The 5,844-nt window shown below is 38.2% G+C and overlaps 1 pseudogene; it reads left to right on the top strand.

Annotated features, from left to right (window-relative positions):
• The first annotated feature begins 223 nt into the window (after positions 1-223).
• Positions 224-604, top strand: LOC132508900 (signal transducer CD24-like; annotated as a pseudogene).
• Positions 605-5,844: the final 5,240 nt, after the last annotated feature.

Raw genomic sequence — 5,844 nt, 5'->3', positions numbered from 1 at the left:
GTTCATCCTCCGAGATTTCCCTCTTAGCTAACTGAGTGTGTGAAGATTGGTGCTCTAAAAGCCTCATAACTTGGAGTCTCATTCTTAGTCCTTTGGCATTTCATATTATGGTTGCTCAACCATTTTTCACGACCACTCAAGCTTTCACGAGGTCTTCTAAAAGACTGTGCAAAGCCCAGAAATACCCACTCAGGCCCACCTTGCCTGCGCCCGCCCGGAGCCAGCGGTCCTTCACGTACCCCGCATCCAGTGAGACGCGCTGCGCACCGACGGAGCGGACATGGGCAAAGCGATGGTGGCCAGGCTTGGACTGGGGCTGCTGCTTCTGACACTGCTCTTACCTACGCAGATTTATTCAAATCAAACAACTGTTGTAACGCCTTCAAGTAATTCCTCCCAGCATACCTCAGCTGCCCCCAATCCAGCGAATGCCACCACCAAGGGCAAGTGCCGGTACTCTGCAGTCAACAGCCGGTCTCTTGGTGATCTCGCTCTCCCTTCTACATCTCTACTGTTAAGAGACTCAGGCCAAGAAACATCTGTACTTCCCATCCTCTAAACCCAATTCAGATGGTATCCAGACATCCAGTGTGACAAAGGAAAAAAGAACAGGTCTTCATTGAATGAATTTGCTAGTTCCACACCTTATTTTATTGACAGAAACTGTTGAGGATCCCAAATTTGATTGGTTTGAAGAGAATATGAAGGGTTTGACTAGATGATGAATGCCAATATTAAATCTGCTGGAGTTTCCTGTACAAGATGAAGAGAGACAACATCCAAAATTAGTTAAGAGATGATTTCCTTAAATGTGGCTTAAGAAGTATGGACACATAAAACTCTACCTTGAAAGTGAGAATAGATTTTATCTTACCTAGAGATAAAGAATGGGATGTGGAACAGAGATTCAGTTTTCATTTGTTCATTAAATTTATAAGGCCATAAAACAATGAGGCAAAACAAAGCTTCTGTGATTCTATTTTATATGTACATTAGAAGGAACTTCCAGGTGTTACTGTAAATCCTCAATGTGTTGTTTCAGCAGTACTAATTTAATGCTGATGTACTCTAGAGAAAATTTTATGTTAAGCTATTGCTGTTCTCTTGGGAACTGAACTCTTTCTTTCCCTTGGGGTTTGGGTTTGACATTGCATTTGAATTTTTATATAGTCATTGATATGTACCAGGGCAATGATGGATTGGAATCTACCCCAAATCCAAGCATAATGAGTACATTTTGCTTATATATTTATCAACTATTCTCATTCAAAAAGAGCAGTAGATTCATTTAGCGAAACAGATAACAAAGAGTAGAATTACATTGATCTCAACTAATTCAAAATGCTTTTTATTTCTGCATATGTCGGATACTTTTTACAGTTTAAAAAATGATCTGTTTTGAAGGTAAGATTGACAAATCTTGAAATTAAAAAGGCAAATATGTGAAGGAGCTAAACTATAAATCAAATATATTTGGCAAGGGAAGACTGGAAGCTTGCTTACATTAAATTCAGAAAAACTTTTGTACTCTTTTCTGTAAATACTTCTTTTTAAACTGAATCAGAATAGCCACATTTGGAACACTTTATGTTATCATTCAATATTTTTAGATAGTTAGAACCTGGTCCTAAGCCTAAAATGGGCTTGATTTTGGAAAGTAAATCTTTTCACAACTGCCTTGATGCACAGAAACCTTTTTAAAAATAGACACTCCCTAAAGTCTTTTGTTCGCATGGTCACACACTGATGCTTAGATGTTCTGAAATCTAATATGGCCACAGTAGTCTTGATAACCAGTCATTTTTTTTCCATCTTTAGAAATCTACACTGGAACAACCATATCCAACAGATCTCAAGCTACTGTGTGTGTGAATGAACATTCTCTTTTGTTTCATGCCTGAATGCTGTACATCTATTTTGGATTGTATATTGTGTTTGTGTATTTATGCTTTGATTCATAGTAACTTCTCTTGTTATGGAATTGATTTGCATTAAACACAAACTGTAAATAAAAAAAAAAAAGAAATACCCACTCAGCCTATATATTAAATTTCATTCATTCAACAAGTACTTGTAGGACTTCCCTGGTGGTGCAGTTGTTAGGAATCAGCCTGCCAAAGCAGGGGACACAGGTTCGATCCCTAGTTCGAGAAGATCCCACACGCTGCGGAGCAACTAAGCCTGTGTGCCACAACTACTGAGCCCACGTGCTGCAACTACTGAAGCCCTTGTGCTCTGCAACAAGAGAAGCCACCGCAATGAGAAGCCCAAGCACCATAACAAAGAGAAGTCCCGGCTCACCACAACTAGAGAAAGCCCGCATGCAGAAAAGAAGACCCAACTCTGCCAAAAATTAAAAACAAACAAACAAAACAAAACAAGTACTTGTAGAATATTCATTATTTTTTCCACATATGAGAAGGTGGTATAAGGTAGTGGTTCCAAGCAGAGTTTCTGGAGTCAAAGCTTCTAGATTCTAAGCCTGGCTCCGCCAGGATTACTAGCTGTGTGACCTTGTTATGTGACAGTTGTGTGACCTAGGACAAGTTACATAAGTTTCCACGTCTGTATAAAAGGCCCAATAGTAGTACCTACCTCATAGGGTTGAAATGAGGATTAAATGAATTCATATTTGTGAGGGGCTAAAGATAATAATAGCTCATAGTAAGTGTTCATTAATATGTTCATTACATCTATAAAGAAGATAACAAATTTGCAGTCTAAGAGAAGACAGATACAAGAGTAACATAAAACAAGATAGAGTTCATCCTAGAGACCAGCAAAACCCTTGAACAAAAAAAATGCTTGAAGCAAATGAAGAAAAAGTAAAGGTGGGAAAAATTTGATGGTATAAAAGTTCAAACTTTCACACAAACACAAAAATACCATAAAAATCCACAGGCAACAAAACAGAGGAAAAATACTTGCCACACCCTCGGTTGACAAGGATTAGCATCCTGCATCTAGGTAACTCGTGGAGGGGGGGGAGGATATATACATGTGAATCCTTAGGGCAGGAGTTTCAGAGCCTCAGAGGAAGATGCTGATTGCAAGTTAAAGTGTTTGAATTAAATTTGATTGAAAAGAAAAAGGTGGCAAAGTTTTCTAGAAATGGAACTGTTCCTAAGGAAGATTAATCTGGCAGCAGCAGGTCAGGTCATTTGGAGAGTAAAGACCAGTTGGATGCTGACAAGATCAGGTGAAAGGTGGTGTCATCCTCACCTGGGAACTCCAAGGAGAGGATGATCATAAACATTCTCTTGGGTCAATAAGTGCTTGACGATGACTGAGGTTTTCTGAGGTTTCAGAGCCCACATAATTGGAAAAATGGTGGTTAGTAAAGTTAAGGAAGATGGCAGCAGAAGTGGAATTGGGGGGAAGCTGATGGGTTTGTTTCTGAAACTACATAAGTGTAAGGTATCTGCTTTGAAATTAGAGAAAGAGAGGTTAACATCTGGTTGGAAATGCAAGTTCAGACCTCTAACGAAAATATAAACCAAGAGATATAGAATTAGGATTCATCCTAAAACAAGCTGAGGCCAGGGGCATAGGTAAGATCACAGAGTATTTCCCCTGAGTGGGAGTGGAGGCCAGAGGATCACAGTGGGAAAGGGCTTATTGAAAATACAGTTTCCTAGACCCCATTCATTCTTACTTAACCAGAATTAGGAGATAACATTAAGGACTCTATATTTTTAACAAGTTGTTAACATTTATCTAATAAACGTTAAAGTTTAAGACCCTGCTTCAGAGCATGAAGGATGACGAGAAAAAAACCAAGATGGTTAAAAGGTATCAAGTAAATCTTGCTGGTATCGTTAAGGAAGAAGGAACTCATGAGGATCGGGTATCAAATCTTCAACTGGATCATAGGAGAAATGGAAAGAGGCTTTTGGTTTGTATTATATTAGGAAACAATCAAAGACCTTCCTTCTCCACTAAGGTGAAGGATTGAAGGGGTAGAGAGAAAGTGGAGATAATTGAAGACATCACTTTCCTGAAATTTGACAGCAGAAGAAAGAATAAGAGAAAATGTTGGCTTGTGGCTGTAACAGAATTAAGGGTGAGACTTGTATTTAAGAGTGAGTGGGGAAAGATAGACAAGATGAAAAGGCAGAGGGCTATGGACCAGATGAAGGAACAAGATAAAACCCCAGAAAAACAACTAAATGAAGTGGAGATAGGAAACCTTCCAGAAAAAGAATTCAGAATAATGATAGTGAAGATGATCCAGGACCTCAGAAAAATAATGGAGGCAAAGATCGAGAAGATGCAAGAAATGTTTAACAAAGACCTAGAAGAATTAAAGAACAAACAAACAGAGATGAACAATACAATAACTGAAATGAAAACTACACTAGAAGGAATCAATAGCAGAAAAACTGAGGCAGAAGAACGAATAAGTGGCCTGGAAGACAGAAAGGTGGAATTCACTGCTTCGGGACAGAATAAAGAAAAAAGAATGAAAAGACATGAAGACAGCCTAAGTGATCTCTGAGACAACATTAAACTCAACAACATTTGCATTATAGGGGTCCCAAAGGAGAAGAGAGAGAGAAAGGACCAGAGAAAATATTTGAAGAGATTATAGTTGAAAATTTCCCTAACATGGGAAAAGAAATAGCCACCCAATCCAGGAGGCGCAGTGAGGCCCATATAGGATAAGCCCAAAGAGAAAGACACTGAGACACATAGTAATCAAATTGGCAAAAAATTAGGCAAAGAAAAATTATTAAAAGCAACAAGGGAAAAATGACAAATAACATACAAAGGAACTCCCATAAGGTTAACAGCTAATTTCTTAGCAGAAACTCTACAAGTCAGAAGGGAATGGCATGATATACTTAAAGTGATGAAAGGGAAGAACGTACAACCAAGATGACTCTACCCGGCAAGGATCTCATTCAGATTCGATGCAGAAATCAAAAGCTTTACAGACAAGCAAAAATTAACAGAATTCAGCACCACAAAACCAACTCTACAACAAATGCTAAAGGAACTTCTCTAAGTGGGAAACACAAGAGAAGAAAAGGACCTACAAAAACAAACTCAAAACAATTGAGAAAATGGTCATAGGAACATACACATCAATGATTACCTTAAATGTGAATGGATTAAATGCTCCAACCAAAAGACACAGGCTTGCTGAATGGATACAAAAACAAGACCCATATATATGCTGTCTACAAGAGACCCACTGCAGACCTAGGGACACATAAAGACTGAAAGGGAGGGGATGGAAAAAGATATTCCATGCAAATGGAAATCAAAAGAAAGCTGGAGTAGCAATTCTCATATCAGATAAAATAGACTTTAAAATAAAGAATGTTACAAGAGACAAGGAAGAGCATTACATAATAACCAAGGGATCAATCCAAGAAGAAGATATAACAATTATAAATGTATATGCACCCAACATAGGAGCACCTCAATACATAAGGCTATATAGCTAACTGCTATATGAGGAAATTGACAGTAACAAAATAATAGTGGGGGACTTTATCACCTCACTTACACCAATGGACAGATCATGCGAAATGAAAATAAATAAGGAAACACAAGCTTTAAATGACACAATAGACCAGAGAGACTTAATTGATATTTATAGGACATTCCATCCAAAAACAGCAGATTACACTTTCTTCTCAAGTGTGCATGGAACATTCTCCAGGATAGATCACATCTTGGGTCACAAATCAAGCCTCAGTAAATTTAAGAAAATTGAAATCATATCAAGCATCTTTTCTGACCACAACACTATGAGATTAGACATGAATTACAGGGAAAAAATCGTAAAAAACACAAACACATGGAGGCTAAACAATACGTTACTAGATGACCAAG

The sequence above is a fragment of the Lagenorhynchus albirostris genome, chromosome 18 (assembly GCF_949774975.1).
Source record: "Lagenorhynchus albirostris chromosome 18, mLagAlb1.1, whole genome shotgun sequence".
In the NCBI taxonomy this organism is placed as follows: Eukaryota; Metazoa; Chordata; class Mammalia; order Artiodactyla; family Delphinidae; genus Lagenorhynchus; species Lagenorhynchus albirostris.
Note: the sequence above shows the minus strand (reverse complement) of the source record. Positions and strands in the feature narration are given on the sequence as shown.